Here is an 18,470-nt window from a genome sequence, read left to right as displayed (position 1 = left end):
TTTAATGGGTCAAAGAGGGTCATAGGTCACCCTATGACCCTATTTGACCCATATTACTCATTCGAATATGTCCCTTGGGGTCCGAGGACCCCTAGGGACATATGTCGTCGTTTAATGGGTCAAGACCTATGACCCCCTTTGACCCATATTACCCATTCGAATATGTCTCTAGGGGTCCTAGGACCCCTAGAGACATATATCGTCGTTTAATGCATCAAGAGGGTCATAGGTCACCCTATGACCCCCTTTGACCCATATGAACGATTTGAATATGTTCCTAGGGGTCCTAGGGCCCCTAGAGACATATGTCGTCGTTTAATGGGTCAAAGAGGGTCATAGGTTACCCTATGACCCCATTTGACCCATATTACCCATTTGAATATGTCCCTAGGGGTCCTAGGACCCCTAGGGACATATGTCATCGTTTAATGGGTTAAAGGGGGTCATAGGTCACCCTATGACCCCCTTTGACTCATATGAACGATTCAAAAATGTCCCTAGGGGTCCTAGGACCCCTAGGGGCATATGTCGTCGTTTAATGGGTCAAAGGGGGTCATAGATCACACTATGACCCCCTTTGACCCATATGAACCATTCGAATATGTCTCTAGGGTCCTAGGACCCCTAGGGACATATGTCGTCGTTTAATGGGTCAAAGGGGGTCATAGGTCACCCTATGACCCCCTTTGACTCATATGAACGATTCAAATATGTCCCTAGGGGCCCTAGGACCCCTAGGGACATATGTCATCGTTTAATGGGTCAAAGGGGGTCATAGGGTGAACTTTGGCCCATATGAACCATTCGAATATGTCCCTAGGGTCCTAGGACCCCTAGGGACATATGTCTTCGTTTAGTGGGTCAAAAAGGGTCATAGGTCACCCTATGACGCCCTTTAACCCATATTACCCATTTGAATATGTCCCTAGGGGTCCTAGGACCCCTAGGGACATATGTCGTTGTTTAATGGGTCAAAGAGGGTCATAGGTCACCCTATGACCCTCTTTGACCCATATTACCCATTCGAATATGTCCCTAGGGGTCCTAGGACCCCTAGAGACATATATCGTCGTTTAATGGGTCAAGAGGGTCATATGTCACCTTATGACCCCCTTTGACCCATATGAACGATTCGAATATGTCCCTAGGGGTCCTAGGACCCCTAGAGACATATGTCGTCATTTAATGGGTCAAAGAGGGTCATAGGTTACCCTATGACCCCATTTGACCCATATTACCCATTCGAATATGTCCTTAGGGGTCCTAGGACCCCTAGGGACATATGTCATCGTTTAATGGGTCAAAGGGGGTCATAGGTCACCCTACGACCCCCTTTGACTCATATGAACGATTCAAATATGTCCCTAGGGGTCCTAGGACCCCTAGGGACATATGTTGTCGTTTAATGAATCAAAGGGGGTCATAGGTCACCCTGTGACCCCCTTTGACCCATATGAACGATTCGAATATGTCCCTAGGGTCCTAGGACCCCTAGGGACATATGTTGTCGTTTAATGGGTCAAAGAGGGTCATAGGTCACCCTATGACCCCCTTTGACCCATATTACCCATTCGAATATGTCCCTTGGGGTCCGAGGACCCCTAGGGACATATGTCATCGTTTAATGGGTCAAAGAGGGTCATAGGTCACCCTATGACCCCCTTTGACCCATATTACCCATTCGAATATGTCCCTAGGGGTCCTAGGACTCCTAGAGACATATATCGTCGTTTAATGGGTCAAGAGGGTCATAGGTCACCCTATGACCCCCTTTGACCCATATGAACGATTCGAATATGTCCCTAGGGGTCCTAGGACCGCTAGAGACATATGTCATCGTTTAATGGGTCAAAGAGGGTCTTAGGTTACGCTATGACCCCATTTGACCCATATTACCCATTCGAATATGTCCCTAAGGGTCCTAGGACCCCTAGGGACATATGTCGTCGTTTAATGGGTCAAAGGGGGTCATAGGTCACCCTATGATCCCCTTTGACCCATATGAACAATTCAAATATGTCCCTAGGGTCCTAGGACCCCTACAGACATATGTCGTTATTTAATGGGTCAAAGAGGGTCATAGGTCACCCTATGACCCCCTTTGACCCATATTACCCATTCGAATATGTCTCTTGGGGTCTAAGGACCCCTAGGGACATATGTCGTCATTTAATTTGTCAAAGAGGGTCATAGGTCACCCTATGACCCCCTTTGACCCATAATACCCATTCGAATATGTCCCTAGGGGTCCTAGGACCCCTAGAGACATATGTCGTCGTTTAATGGGTCAAAGGGGGTCATAGGTCACCCTATGACCCCCTTTGACCCATATGTACGATTCGAATATGTCCCTAGGGGTCCTAGGACCCCTAGGGACATATGTCATCATTTAATGGGTCAAAGAGGGTCATAGGTCACCCTATGACCCCCTTTGACCCATATGAACGATTCGAATATGTCCCTAGGGGTCCGAGGACCCCTAGGGACATATGTCGTCATTTAATGGGTCAAAGAGGGTCATAGGTTACCCTATGACCCCATTTGACCCATATTACCCATTCGAATATGTCCCTAGGGGTCCTAGGACCCCTAGGGACATATGTCGTCGTTTAATGTGTCAAAGGGGGTCATAGGTCACCCTATGACCCCCTTTGACCCATATGAACAATTCGAATATGTGCCTAGGGGTCCAAGGACCCCTAGAGAAATATGTCGTTGTTTAATGAGTCAAAGAGGGTCATAGGTCACCCTATGACCCCCTTTGACCCATATTACCCATTCGAATATGTCCCTAGGGGTCCTAGGACCCCTAGAGACATATATCGTTGTTTAATGGGTCAAAGAGGGTCATAGGTCACCCTATGACCCCCTTTGACCCATATGAACGATTGGAATATGTCCCTAGACCCCTAGGGACATATGTCATCGTTTAATGGGTCAAAGAGGGTCATAGGTCACCCTATGACCCCCTTTGACCCATATTACCCATTCGAATATGTCCCTAGAGGTCCTAGGACCCCTAGGGACATATGTCGTCGTTTAATGGGTCAAAGGGGGTCATAGGTCACCCTATGACACCCTTTGACCCATATGAATGATTCGACTATGTCCCTGGGGGTCCTAGGACCCCTAGGGACATATGTCGTCATTTAATGGGTCAAAGGGGGTCATAGGTCATCCTATGACCCCCTTTGACCCATATGAACGATTCGACTATGTCCCTGGGGGTCCTAGGACCCCTAGGGACATATGTCGTCGTTTAATGGGTCAAAGAGGGTCACAGGTCACCCTATGACCCCCTTTGACCCATAATACCCATTCGAATATGTCCCTAGGGGTCCTAGGACCCCTAGAGACATATGTCATTGTTTAATGGGTCAAAGGGGGTCATAGGTCATCCTATGACCCCCTTTGACCAATATGAACGATTCGGCTATGTCCCTGGGGGTCCTAGGGACATATGTCATCATTTAATGGGTCAAAGGGACCCTGTTTGACCCATTAAAGGACAACATATGTCCCTAGGGGTCCTAGGACCCCTAGAGACATATATCGTTGTTTAATGGGTCAAAGAGGGTTATAGGTCACCCTATGACCCCCTTTGACTCTTATATATTAATAATATACATATATATTAATAATATACATATCAATATAATAATATATATATATATATATATACATATACATATTACATTATTATATTTAATGAAAATATCACGTTATTATATAAATATATTAATAACATACATATTAATATAATAATATTTATAATATATATTATATTTAATAAAAATATTACGTTGTTATATAAATATTATATTATTATACATATTAATATAATAATATATAATACATATTACATTTAATGAAAATATTACGTTATTGTATATATTAATAACATACATATTAATATAATAATATATAATACGTATTATATATATATATAAATTACGTTATTATATTTAGTAAAAATAATAATAATATATATTATATTTATAGATTATAATAAGATTGACATAAGAAATTATTATATATTACTAGATTATATCTTGTATGTTTACATTACGTTATTATATATATATAATATATTAAAATATGCCTTTACATATTAATATAAGTGAAATAATTTAAAAATAAAAAACTAGAACGTTTAAATCGAATTTTTCTCCAAAATTTGAAGATTTTTGGAATTTGACTACCAAGCCATATCGGATATCCGATGTCAAATCGGATATCCGATTTTGAATCAGATATCCGATCAGGCTTGGTATTTACCAAGCTTGCCCGGTCAACCCCAAAGACGTGTTTATAGAGAGTTTTAGTGATACTCAGACTTCGGGTAGCCGTCTGACAATGTTATTTTGATCGAAATTGAATGAAACGAAATGGGTTTTTTAATATCGCTCTCTAGATTCCATCAATATAATTTCTGTCAAATTCTGAGTTCGATAAGTATTTATTAGTTAATTATCAATGAAAATTATTGTAAAGTGCTGATTGACATACTGAATGAAAAATAGCTATAACTTTCAAACGGTATAACATTTTTTAAATCTAAAAGTTGCGTCACATTCTATACTTCGCCTAGTATAAGAAAAAAACAAAAAAAGAAAAATTTGATCAAATTTTCTATTAGTTAGGGTGGTCAGACACGAGACTTTTTTTAATCCGAAAAAGTTTTGGTAGAAAATTCATATTTAATTATTTATTTGGAATAAAAATATCAAAAAATATGCGTCACATCTGGGCATGAGTCTAAATTTCATAGCTATAATTATATTAAAAAAATATTATGATTTGATTTTGATTAAGGTGGTCAGACATACACCTACTTTTTATTTTCTCCCTGAAATTTTCTTAGTACTGCATTAAAATTCAAACTTTTGACCAATCAATTATTTTTTTCTCCTGATAAGGCCTAGTAGTTTAGAAACTACATTCAATTTTCTACAAATTATTTTATTACAAATTTTTGATATAAAGTCCATAACCACTTCAAAATTATGTGTCAAGTTGACATAAACCTGATTTGCTGATTTTCACTGCCACTTAAGGCCATAGTTTGGTACACCATGATCCTGCACATACCCATTTAGTATTTCTCCTTTGATTATTATCAATCAGAGTGTTGTTATTTTCAGTTTTGGGCATCATCTTCCATCTTGTGTTGAATTATGAATGGTTTGTAGATCAGAGCATTTGCAGAAATTCCTATTACAAGAATTGGGATTATTTAACACTATCTTTCATTTCATTTTCCAATGCATTTGCATACATAGCATTCACATTGTATTACCAATGTTGGGGAGTCATAGGAAATGTGAATTCCTAGGGTTGGCTAAGTGTAGAACTGAATTCTCTGCCTGAGTTAGTTCTGTCTAGGGCTGGCTTGGGTTTCCTCTTTTGTTCTCGGGTTAAGAACATATCCAATTAGTTTAGGAACAAACAAATTCATTGAATATCATTGATAAGAGAGCTATACATTTCAATTCAGAGGAAATCTATCAACCTCATGATAGATTATCCAACTATTAGTATCAAATTTTTTCTCATAGGTTCGAGCATTTAAGAGTTACATTGGAAAGAACAATCTGTTTACCAACAGATTTTTGGCGACTCTGCTGGGGAGTTGGATAAGAAGATCAGTGCTAGAGATTGTTTTCTTAGTCTTATTATTGTTATCTCTGCTTGAGATTGGCAGCTCTGGGTCTTTAAAAGAACCTATTATATATTAGAGTTTGAAAGATTTGAAAGTTCTTATCATTTAGGTTCCTAGCTAATATTTTTGGTGACTAAGAGGAAGAATACTTTGGTTTTTCAAGCTACATATTCATTCATCTCCGTTGTAAAAAGATCATGCCTATTAGAACCAATTTTTAAAGAACTTGCTGGAAAATTGGTTGCTCATGATCGAGGTAACATCATTATCTTTCCATAAATTTGATTCAGATTTCTATTACTCTATTGTGCAAATAATATCAAGAAATGTATCGAGGTCAGATTCCTCTGAGAAATGATTTAAAATATAAAAAGAGACTTTCACCATCTGTTGAAGAGATTGTGATTGATGATGATCCTATGCTTCAACAACTCTAGAGTAAATTTAAAGAGAGTATCAGTTATGCCACAAGAAATAACTTGAGTATAGCTCAAGACCATCGGTCTAGAGAATTGTGGAAGCTGATTGAAAAGAGATTCTATGTTCTCCAAGAGTTCAGACAGAAAAGCACTGATGCGAGTTCTAAGAGAGCCTAAATTTTCTTCATCCTCAGTGTTACCATGGATGAGCCATCAGCATGAAGAAAGTAATCAGCATGAAAAGCATTTCCAGCCTGAACCATCACAAGAAGAAGAAAAGGTTGTTACTATTCCTTGCTTCTCAATAGTATTTCCTGTGGAGTCATTAAGTACACCTTTAGAGTCATCATTTAAGGTTGAAAAAGAGACTTGTTCTCCTAATACTGAGCCTGATGTAGTAAGTATGAATCTAGAGCCACTCTTAGAACTGCAAACAAAAGAATCAGTTTTGGTCCAGCATGCTGAAATCATTGAAGTTGCAGAAAGCATTCCTAAGGTGGATAGAATCAATAAGCAGAATGAAGAGATCATATCAACCAATGGTTTGAGTTCTGAAGAGCAAGAGAAGCCTAGTTTCCCAGAAGCACAACTTTCAGTGAATGACGACAGCCTTCTCAATGATGAAGAATTGGTAAGAACAGTTAACAAAGAATTTTCTTTCATGCCTTCATTTACCTCTAATTTTAAAAGTTCCAGATTTGAAGAAAATAAGGATAAACTTTTGCATGAAGTTTTTGTTGAAGATAATCAGATAGTTAATACATCTCTGGAACATAAAGAGTTTGATTTCATTGAAGATTGTGGAAAAAATGATATTCAATTTGCGAAAGTTGATGATAAGCCTATGTTGGAAATCATTTGTTTCAAAGAAAATGCAATGATTAATCCTCTTAATGAATATTTTGCTAAGTATGAGAATATGATTGAAGAGACGAAGAGTAAAATCAAAATAGAAGTAGATGGAGATCTTGTTCCAAAATGTTGTCTTCCTAAAAATCAACCTAAAACTAATGTGCTAGCTGCATTATGTTTTAGTAGTTATCTTACTAAATCTGAGAATATAGATGTTGAAGAAGAAAAGATTTCAGTGACTGGTGAAGTGGTGAAACATCATATGGAAGATAGAGAAATAGATGAGGACTTTCATAATCCTGAAATGAAGAATGATCAATTCATGGTATCAACTACATGTGGATCTTCTACAGTAAATTCAAATTCAGAGGAATATTTTTCAGAATTAACAAATGCTAGATATATAGAGGATGTTTCAATTCTAGTAGAGTCTATCGGTAATAAAGAATCATCTAGTTTTAGCCCAGGCTTCAAATCTGAAATTAACAATGCTTGTAACCATTTTGATGCTAGTATTCTTGATGATTTTGTTGGCAATGAGATAAACATATGTGATTGTTTTCTAGCAGTATATCCACAACTTGATGATTGTCTTTATCCTTCACAAAAGAAGTTAGAATGTGTGGAAAATAGGGATGCATTTTTCAGCTCTGGTTCAGAATCAGAAGTTGTTTTTGACAGTGCTTGCAAACAGTATGATGATATTTCTCTCCTAAAAGATTTGCAATGTTCTGATTTTGTTAATTCTGATTTGAAAGTTGATATCTCTACTAAGGATGATAACAAATCAAATGAAGATAATAATGCTGAAAAAGATGAAATGAATTATATTTCAGTAGTGCATCCAGAATATGTCGAATATTTTCTTCCATCACAGAAGTTTGAGTATGCAAGGAAGGATCTACATGGAAGCACAGACGAATCAGAGGTCTATAATGAGGCATGGCTGTTTGGAAAGATCTTGTGGGTCACCATGTTGCAAAAGGCTTTGGGGCTTAAGTTCAACAGTGAAGGAGTAGCTAAAGATTACCTATGTTGTTTCAAATTGATGAAGCATCTTCCTCTATTCAGAAGAGGTTCATACTTTTCTCTTCCCGTGAATGGCCACATATGAATCTTTCTTTATTGTTGGTCCTGCTGGTGAGGTTCCCTCACCTTTTATAAATAAGTTTTCCTTCCAATTTTGGTGTGTCTAGTATAGCTTCTTCTTTCTTAGTCTGTTGTGATTGTTTTCTCTCGCTTTGTTTTAGTCTGCCCTGCTCCCCTCCACCCTCCCCATATGCACTTTCTCATTGATTTTTCTTTGCTCCGTAGCCCAATGTATAAGGTGCTTTCTTAACTAGAGATACTAGATTCTAAATGCACCTTGTAGTACATATTCCCCAGTTACAGCCAACTGTAGGCGCACTTTTAGTACCCCTATTTCCAAATTTCAATATTTGGTTGTCCTGGTCAATTTTTCAATAAGTTGCCTGAACTCTCTTTAAACATGGAAGTTCAAATATCAGAATTTTGATTGAGGTCTATATCTATAGGTTCAAACTTTAGTTTGGGTGTTTGGTGATATTATTGTCAGAGTGTAAATGTGGAGGCAAAGGCCCTTGTGATGATTATAATAGTTCTGAAACAAGTTGTCAGCACTAAGGTTATTATGAATGAGGTGATTCAGATATTATTATGATGATCATGGTAGAAAATGTCTTAGCTCCTGCATGGTTGCCTCTTCCATTGCATGGAGGAAATTCTCATAGTATGGGTAGTAAATTTTTAATGATATCCCACAAGAGTGGCACTGGGAGCTACGTGTCCTCTACACAATCAAACCTTGGTTGGTACTTTACATTTGCTAAAATTTAGGAAGCCATAAATAAATTTGACGAGAGTTTGCTTCTAGGTGTTGGTGGATTTGGTAAAGTATATCAAGGACAGCTAGAAGATGGAACTAAAGTCCCTATCAAGCAAGGTAATCTAAGATCTGAACAAGGTCTCACTGAATTTCAAACAAAGATTGAGATGCTGCCAAAGCTTCACCATCATCATCTTGTATCTCTAATTGGTTACTGTGAGGAGCATTGTGAGATGATTCTTGTCTATGAATACATGGCCAATGGGCCTCTTTGTAGTCATTTGTATGGCTCAAATCTCCCCCCACTTTCCTGGAAATAGAGGCTTGAAGTATGCATAGGAGCTGTAAGGTGTCTTCACTACCTTCATACTGGAGCAACTCAAGGTATCATTCATCATGATGTCAAGACCACAAATATTTTACTTGACGAGAATCTGGTTTCCAAGGTGGCAGACTTCGGCCTTTCAAAGACTAGACCCACTCTGGATCAGACACATTGTTGTTGGAGGTCCTATGTGCAAGATCGGCGCTAAATCCAATTCTTCCTAGAGAGCAAGTTAATATAGCAGAGTGGGTAATGCATTATCAAAAAAAGAGCATTCTTGATCAGATCATTGATTCTCATCTTGCTAGCACCATCAATCCAAGCTCTCTCAAAAAGTTTGGGAAGACGGCTGAGAAGTGTTTGGAAGAACAAGGTATCGATAGGCCTGCCATGGGAGATGTTCTATGGAATCCGGAATATGCTTGTCAACTTCAGGAGATAGCAATGAGGAATGATCCAGATGAGAATAGTACAAATCATATTGTAGAGATTCCTTTGCGATACACACCAACCAATTGAGAAGAAGCCATGGCACAAATAGTTCCAAAAGATAGCATATTCAAATCTAAGGAGCGATAGATTTTAAGAGCATGTGGGTCTGTCTCCAGTTGCACATATGCACGTGGACAGAAAATTGATCAGATTGCGCATCAACATATCTTCATTCACTTCAACATCTTATATATTGATGTCACCCTAAGTGAAAGACATTACGTGGAAAATGAATAGAAACGATGCTGAGACCATACTCAAATTGAGGATAAGGTCAATCTCATCAGAAAAGAATCGATGCATAGTAATAATATAAATAAGAAGTTGCTTGATGAAAGATGAGGGATATATATGTTTAATGATAGCCAGTGGTTTGGAATTTTTTCGTAACTTCTGGGTTAGGAGAATGGCTATAGATAGAAGGAACTACTGATAGCCTGTAGATACAACTGTAGAGATTTGCTAATTAACAAGGTAGGAGTGGCAAACATTGTGGGAAGAACTGTTGAAAACCTTAAAGATGAAAGTGAACCTTACCGTTGGATGGTAATGGAGACAATTGAAAAGGTGGTTGCAAACTTGGGTGCTTCAGATATTGATGCTCGCTTGAAGGAATGGCTGATTGATGGTATACTTTATGCTTTTCAAGAGCAGACCAGCAATGATGCAAATGTGATGTTGAATGGTTTTGGTGCCGTAGTGAGGGAGCAGAGTTTGTACCTGCTCGAGAATGGATGAGAATCTGCTTTGAACTGTTGGAGATGTTGAAAGCCCATAATAAGGGGATTCGAAGGGCAACAATGAATACCTTTGGATACATTGCGAAGGCAATTGGACCACGAGATGTGCTTTCCAAAAGATGAGATTGAACGTGTTGCTAAGGAAAATCATTGATCAGTTCCACGCATGTTACAACAAGCTATTGAGTTGTCAAAGAAAAATGTATTGGCAATTATAGGACCACAATCCTCTGTGATTGCTCATACTATTTCTCACATAGAAAATGGACTTAGTGTGCCACTTTTATCATTTGGAGCAACTGATCCAAGTCTCTCTTCACTTCAGTACCCTTATTTTCTTTGTTTGACACATAATGATCTCTCACAGATGTCAGCAATAGCCAATGTAATTAGTTTCTTCAATTGGAGAGAGACATTTCTAGAAGTAGCCTGGGTGATAACTTGAAAGATTTGACTTTGATGACAACTAGAGTTTTTGTTGTTCATATGAATCCAGATGTCGGTCTAAAATTTTTCTTTGAAGTACACTACCTTCAAATGTTGAGCAATGGCTATGTATGGATAGCCACAGATTGGCTATCTTCTGCTCTGGATTCCCTTGAGCTTGATTCAGATATAATAAAATCACTACAAGGACTCATTACTGTGCGGTGACATATTCTCAATTCCTATCAGCAACATGATTTCTTGGTAAGATGGAATAATCTACAAAAAGTTGGAAATGTTGATTCAAGCCTCAATGTGTTTGGATTGTATGCTTATGATACAGTGTGGGCAATTGCCCGTGCTGTTGATACTTTTTGGGAAAAGGAGGAAATACATCCTTTACAGATTATCCTCACCTATCCACTGCAAGTGGAAGTGTTTCAGAGCTAGAAAAGCTTAAGTTCTTCAGAGGAAGTCCACAGTTGCTCAAAATATTATTGCAAACTAACATTACAGGCTTAACAGGTCAAGTTCAACTGGATGAAGGAGGCAACATGCTTGGTTCAACTTTTAAGATAATTAATATAGTTGGAAAGGATTTTCGCATAGTGAGATACCAGTCAAATATATCAGCCTTATCTGTTATTCCTCCTAAGAAGAGACGTGTCAGTTCAAAAAACAATGCAGGTTCAAATAGAATGGTGTACAATATTATATTGACGGGTGATAGCAAATAGGTGCCTCAAGGCTGGACAATCCCAGATGATGGTAGGAGGTTTCGAATTGGAGTTCCTTGGAAAGGGGAAGAATTTGAAAAGTTGGTGAAAATAGAAGGCCATCAGCCAACAAGTGGATTAGATGAAAGTGACTAATCAACTCCTTAAAAGAAAGAGTTATCTTGGCAACTGAAAAGTCACCGCCAAGCAGAGAGAAAGTGTTAAATATGTAATTCGATGACATTGAAAAGGGTTCTTCTTTGCTGCAAGAGACAGAGAGCTAGAGTAGAGGGAATGAACTTAGTTTAATTTGTTTTGCATTTTCATTATTCATGTTAAGAGTTCGAGTTTTTGTAATAGATTGAGCATAAGTTGTGAGCGAATAAAATCTGAGTATTCTTATTTGTGATGTTTAAAGCAACAAGGGTTTTATTCTAAATCAGAGCATTTAGTATTTCTCCTTTGATTATTATCAATCAGAGTGTTGTTATTTTCAGTTTTGGGCATCATCTGCCATCTTGTGTTGAATTATGAATGGGTTGTAGATCAGAGTATTTGTAGACGTTCCTATTACAAGAATTGGGATTATTTAACACTATCTTTCATTTAATTTTCCAATGCGTTTGCATACATAGCATTCACATTGCATTACCAATGTCGGGGAGTCATAGGAAATGTGAATTCCTGTGGTTGGCTAGGTGCAGAACCAAATTCTCTGCCTGCGTTAGTTCTGTCTAGGGCTGGCTTGGTTTTCCTCTTTCGTTCTCGGGTTAAGAACGTACCCAATTAGTTTAGGAACAAACAAATTCATTGAATATCATTCATAAGGGAGTTTTACCTTTCAATTTAGAGGAAATCTATCAACCTCATGATAGATTATCCAACTGTTGGTATCAAATTGTTTCTCACAAGTTCGGGCATTTAAGAGTTACATTGGAAAGAACAATCTATTTAGCAACACATCTATAATTTCTTTTGAATGTATGTCCATCTTTTGTACAAAACTAGCATGTACTGGTTAGGCTATAGATTTTAGCCTGTTCATCGAATTTTGGAACAACTTAGTTTTTTAGAAACTAGACTCCATTCTACACACTTTGAAAAAAATAAGCTTTGATTTTAGATTAGTTTTCAATAATTTCTAAGGGGAGTACATAGATATTTCACATTTTTGGGATGTGTCTAATTAAAAAATTCATTAAAAAAAAATACACATTATAAAATTACCCAATTAGGTAATTTTTGACTAGAGCGATTAAAGAATTTAAAAACAAAAGTTGAAATTTTAGGAGGGCCACACTTTGTATTGTGTTATGTTTTTTTGGAATAAAGATTACCACTTTTTGTGGCTCCCCTTTTTTGATGACCTAAAACTAAACCATTTTGAAAAAAAAATAGTAGTTTAGAAACTAGATTCAAAGGATGACTACTTTTGTTTTTTGTCATATCTTAAAATTTTGAGCATAACTATCTTCAAATTCTTGTTGAAGTTCATAAATTGTTGATTTCAGAAAAAAAGGTGTCCACTTATACCCCCTGTTGGCACGACAACTTGATGCACTTACCCATATGCCATAAAGAAATTAAGTGAGATCTCACCTCCATATAGAAAGAATATCCTTTAATAAGAACCCCACATGGAGATAACCAACTACAAAAGACCTTCAAAAAGAAAAAGGAAGATAAGGGAGAAAGAGTAATCCCCTCAACAAATGATGATTTAGAGGTAAGGAAAGAACATGTTAAAGATTGATAGCAGATAACATCAGAAGGTACAAGTGGATAATGATTCCAAATCAACTAGAGGATGGTGACAATGTAGTTGAAAGTGATATGCAACTTCAAAATTATGAGATAGTAGAGCATAATTTAGGGACCACTAAAAAGGAAATATCTATAAAGAGTATAAAGAGGGTCACGAGACCATGGAGAAGAGAGTGGATGAACAAATTATGGACAAGAACAAGTAAAAGGAGGAGAATCAAAGGTTGGTAACTTATTACAAGAATGCATGCAAACCAATTCAATAGATAGATCACAAAGTTACATCACCACTCACTCTTAAGAGGGGAGACATTGACATAATGGAGTCTACAACAATCACACTTCAAGATACTTGATATTGGGTGAACAAAGTTATACATAAAGGATTAACATTCCTCCCAAGGTTGATATAGTACTTTCAAATACTCATGACCCTAAAAGATGGATTTCATACTTTTGTTAGTCTTTGGAATGAGGTTCAACCTATTTGAAAAAAGATTACACCTTAGCTACATGTTATGATGTACGATATTGAGTGACTATTAGAGAGATACTAGAGAGAGAGAGAGAGAGAGAGAGAGAGAGAGAGAGAGAGAGAGAGAGAGAGAGATGCCATTTTACTTTGGCTCATATGTTTGAGGCTTTGAAGAAGATAAGGGATGATACTAATCATCTTGGTACTTTAGTCCACAACATAGTTACACATATTTTAGGTACCATTATAGTTGCCTTAAATTTTGAGAGGATCAACATAGTAATTATAAACATAAATATTTTGAGTTAAAGATTGAGATCTTTCAATGGTAGGGAGAATGGTATCATCAGGAGGGGGACCTTAGAGTGTCTCTCATCTTTTAAAGTTCTCATGAATTCAGTAGAAAATAATGCATCAAATTAGGAAAGTACCATTATGGAAGGCAAGGGAAAAATATGGATATAGTAGAGAGGAAGAATCACTTCACACCTACACCTCCAATTGACGAAGTAAAAAACATGGTGTCTAGATTCCTTGAACTAGAAAAAAGAGAAAGAGATAATGGAAATATCATTTTGGATAATTATTTGATGTAAGCCCATGTGGTGCTTATTTTCTCATTGCATTTTTTTTGTCCAGGTATCTAATTATGATTGGACCTACATTTGAGGAATCTTTTGATTGGTTACTACTTCAATAGATTTTTTCTATTGGTCAATTTTGGGATACTTGAATCTCATTGGTTGATAAGGTGAAAACCCTAGTGAGGGATTTTAGGATTTAATCTAGCTTATTGATTCAAATTTAATATTGGTCATTATTTTATTTGAGCTTCTTATATAAGGAAATCTCCTCTCATTTGTAAAATAATATGTCAAGATGAATTATTACAAAGATAATCATCAATTTTGTCTTCTTATCATTATTGTATTTTTCATTGTTCACTAGCACAAATATTAAATAATCTAAAGATGAGACACATTTATATGCATCAACATTTTATAGCAATTGTATTGCTCTCTAACTATAGAAAACTAACAATCAACAATTTAGAGAACCACATAAGTTCAAACAAAACACATATCCGTAGAACAAGGAAGATGTACATAACTATTAGAAAACCTCCACATTTGCAGTCAGTTCCAACTACACTGGAGTATCCGTTGCATGCTCTTGGAAATCTGCACACCAGAGATCCATGTCTTCTTGTGGATTGAGTTCTACATGTCATGCAATCATCCACGAAAAAAATCCAGAATCTTCCTATACTCGTATACATGCCTAGAATTTGATGGTTGTATTGGTCATTTTTCCACTTTTGAACTAGATTGAAACATTATAAGACCACATGAATTGATAGGCTAAATGTTTAGAGAACCATCAATATGACAAGTAAATTTAATACTAAATTGTTAATATTTGTTATAGGAAACTTAGTATTTTTTTTATTAACATACACAAATATGATTTTATAATATGTATAATATACATATATGATAATTATATATTATTTTATATTATCAATGTTTCTATTTTGATGATTGTATATTTATATTAATTTAAAATCTTATTGAAATAAGATATAATAAATTTTAAAAACTTATTTTTAGTAATTTATAATATTAAGTATGCATTAATTTTAGTAATTTTTAATATATAGTATGCATTTTTATATTATTTGCTATATAATTATATTAATTTAAAAATCTTAGTAGACTTTTGGATGCATTGCTATTACTTTAATCAATCAACAAAAATTTACTTTTATTTTTTAGTGTCATTATAAGTGTTATCTCTGATATATTTCTTCATTGTCCAAATTTACATTACCAGATCTGTCTTTTTAATTAACAAGAGCTCTATGCATAGAGCTTGAGTCCCTGCCTCGTGCTATTAGTCATTCATATTTTGAAAATTATAAAATAAAAATAATTATAATAGTGTAACATAGTCTTAAATATAAAATGTAAAATTATAAACTTTTTTAAATTATTTAATTTTTATAATAATAATTCTCAAATTACATCAAAACTTATAAAATTAATTACATGAAGATAATATATATAAAACATAAACAATAATTCAAAACAAAATAATAAAATCAAAACCAACAAAAATTATCAATCCTCAAATTAAATAAAAAAATTATTATAACAAAGCATTCTTTTCATAATTAAAAATACACTGTAGGCACTCATCTGCTACTGTGGAAATCAATCTAGAATAGTCTAGTCAATTCTATGCATTCTAGAGTTGACAATGACAACAACCTTGATGAGGATTTTTTTAGAATCTGTCAATTCTACTGATTTAATGAGAGGATGGCCTTTGCGGCAATAAAGTTTTCAAAATATGTATGTAATTCCTTTGTAATCCATTAATTCCACCCACAAGGTATGCCTCAAAAGTGATTGCCATTTGTGAATGAGATAGCTAGGAGGGTTGAAAGACAACATTATAATTTTTTGAGCACTTTTGAAATGATATTAAGTTTTCTATACAATTAAAACTTTGCGAACCAATAGATGACTTCTCCCACCCGACTTGTGAAAATTTAATAAATGGAGGGTAATTGAAACTATGAGAAGAAATTTGAGATGGTAGTTGAAAGAATGAAGTTAAACCACTATTGGAGCTTTTAGATTTAGAAATTAAAATTATTGCTTAGAACAATGCAACCAAACAACTACTAAGCTTTCAGATTTGAAAATTAGAATACCACTTAAGAAGTAAACTAAAAACGAGCTTTCAAATTTAGAAATTGAACTATAGGAAATTCAATTAACATAAATGAAAGAGTAAATAGTAACTATATTTGAGGCTTGGCCTTGTACAGGCGAACTGTATCTTTCTAACGCTTTGGTCTTAGTCTCTATTTCACTATGACATCATAAGATGAGGAGGATCAGGATCGACATCAGACTCTTTTTTAATCAACTTGTCACAAATGTGGAAAAGATAAAGTTGTTATTAATGCATGATAAATTGTTATAAAATATTTGTATTTTTGTTGAAAAAATTTGAATTTTCTCCCTACCAAAAATAGTATGGTCCAATAGAATGAATGAAAAATGTGATTTATAAAATAATGAAAAATTAGAAAAGATATAAACATTTGAAGTTTCTTTTAATCTTTTGAATGCTATGAGTTGATTGGTCAATTGAATTAAATAAAAGCATTAGTCTCTTGCCTTCATTAGAACTAATAATTATATAATAATATATTTTATTTATAATTACTACTAAATAGTATTATTTTTAATGTGTTATAGAAGAATTGATGACAAAAATCAATAATATTATTACTAAAAAAACTATGCTTATAAATATACTATTTAAGTTGAAGTTCACTATGCTTATTTGCATACTTACAAAGTACAACTATATTTAAAAAAATAATTAAGGAAATTATCTTAAAAGCCTAACGCGTTGGGAAGGAAAACTAAATAAAGGGGGAAGCATGCTTTTATGATGTGAAAATATGCAAAGATTATAAATGCACTTAGCCTTCTTCGTAATGAAACTTAGAGAGGGGTGGGTCAAACACATAAGACATGGAATGAAAAGATGATGATAAAGAAAAGAAAACCTATAAACTTCAAAAAGAATCAATAAATGGTCTGATGTTATAGATGTTTCTATGTCCGTGCAAGCCTTGTTGGTAAATATAATCAAATGAAATTGAATGGTCAATATTTCTACAATGGTAACTGCATTCATTTTGGTGAACAGTTAATGATGCCCTACTTAGAGCAGAGAAAGTGGAGGATGAACACTATCACTATAGCTAGATATTGGCAAGACATGTAGCTAGGTAGGGCTATTGAAATCAGATTATAATGTCCTTGGTAGTCGATCCCCAAGTTACCCGTGTCATCTAGAACAAGTTTCTAGAACTTCTTTTTCCATTTTTTTTTGGTCAAAAATTAATTTTTACCTCTAGCAAAATTGTCAGCAGCCAATCAAAAAATAATAATTGTTGATTGAAAATAAATTAAAAAATAAATAGATTTTCCAACTTTAGACAATGACTAATTTTGGTGATAAAAACTAATTATGTCCAACACTAAAAACATTAGTACCCTACCTTATGCAAGGCATGGACTAATAATAATTGAGGCTTCTAGTGAATCAAATCCAATTTTAAACACCACTGGGAAGATCATATTATATAGATTATGCAGAATAAAAGTATGAGTTTTTTTCTAACTTCTACTTATATATTCTTTTATTATATAGCATTCACAATTATACCCACAAAAAATATACGTCAACTTTAACGAGACAAAACAAAGCACAAATTGATTGAAAAGGAAATCTTCTATTTATTTATCTTTCCATATTTTATTTGAAAACTCTATAACTTGTTCACATACACACAAAAAAGGGGGTAAAAGGTTTTTTAAAGAAGTGTGGGATGTTAAAGTAGTCATAATGCATTTTTTATTGTTTAGTCTACTGGCCACGTTTTTGCTCAACATCTTGGTGCACAAATCCATGCAATATTAAAAAAAGGTTAAAGTAATAATAAATCAAAAAATTAAAAACATTTTTATATTATAAATGTTTAGAATAACTGAGGGGGGTGAATCAGTTACTCAAGGTCAATATGTACCACTTGAACAATTAAATAATTTAAACACTTCACTGTTCTACTTATCATGTTGTTTCTTGGTCTATACTATAAAACTGTCATAAACATAACTTGCATTGCATAATGAAAGCATTATCAAATGTAAAGATACATAAAGCA

The 18,470-nt window shown here is 35.0% G+C and overlaps 1 pseudogene; it reads left to right on the top strand.

Annotated features, from left to right (window-relative positions):
- The first annotated feature begins 8,619 nt into the window (after positions 1-8,619).
- On the top strand, positions 8,620-9,623 carry LOC149571816 (receptor-like protein kinase THESEUS 1 pseudogene; annotated as a pseudogene).
- The last annotated feature ends 8,847 nt before the right edge of the window (positions 9,624-18,470 follow it).

The sequence above is a fragment of the Cupressus sempervirens genome, chromosome 2, assembly GCF_028749045.1.
Source record: "Cupressus sempervirens isolate cs-2001-9-10 chromosome 2, ASM2874904v1, whole genome shotgun sequence".
Classification (NCBI taxonomy): Eukaryota; Viridiplantae; Streptophyta; class Pinopsida; order Cupressales; family Cupressaceae; genus Cupressus; species Cupressus sempervirens.
This window is presented reverse-complemented; position numbering and strand designations above follow the sequence as displayed.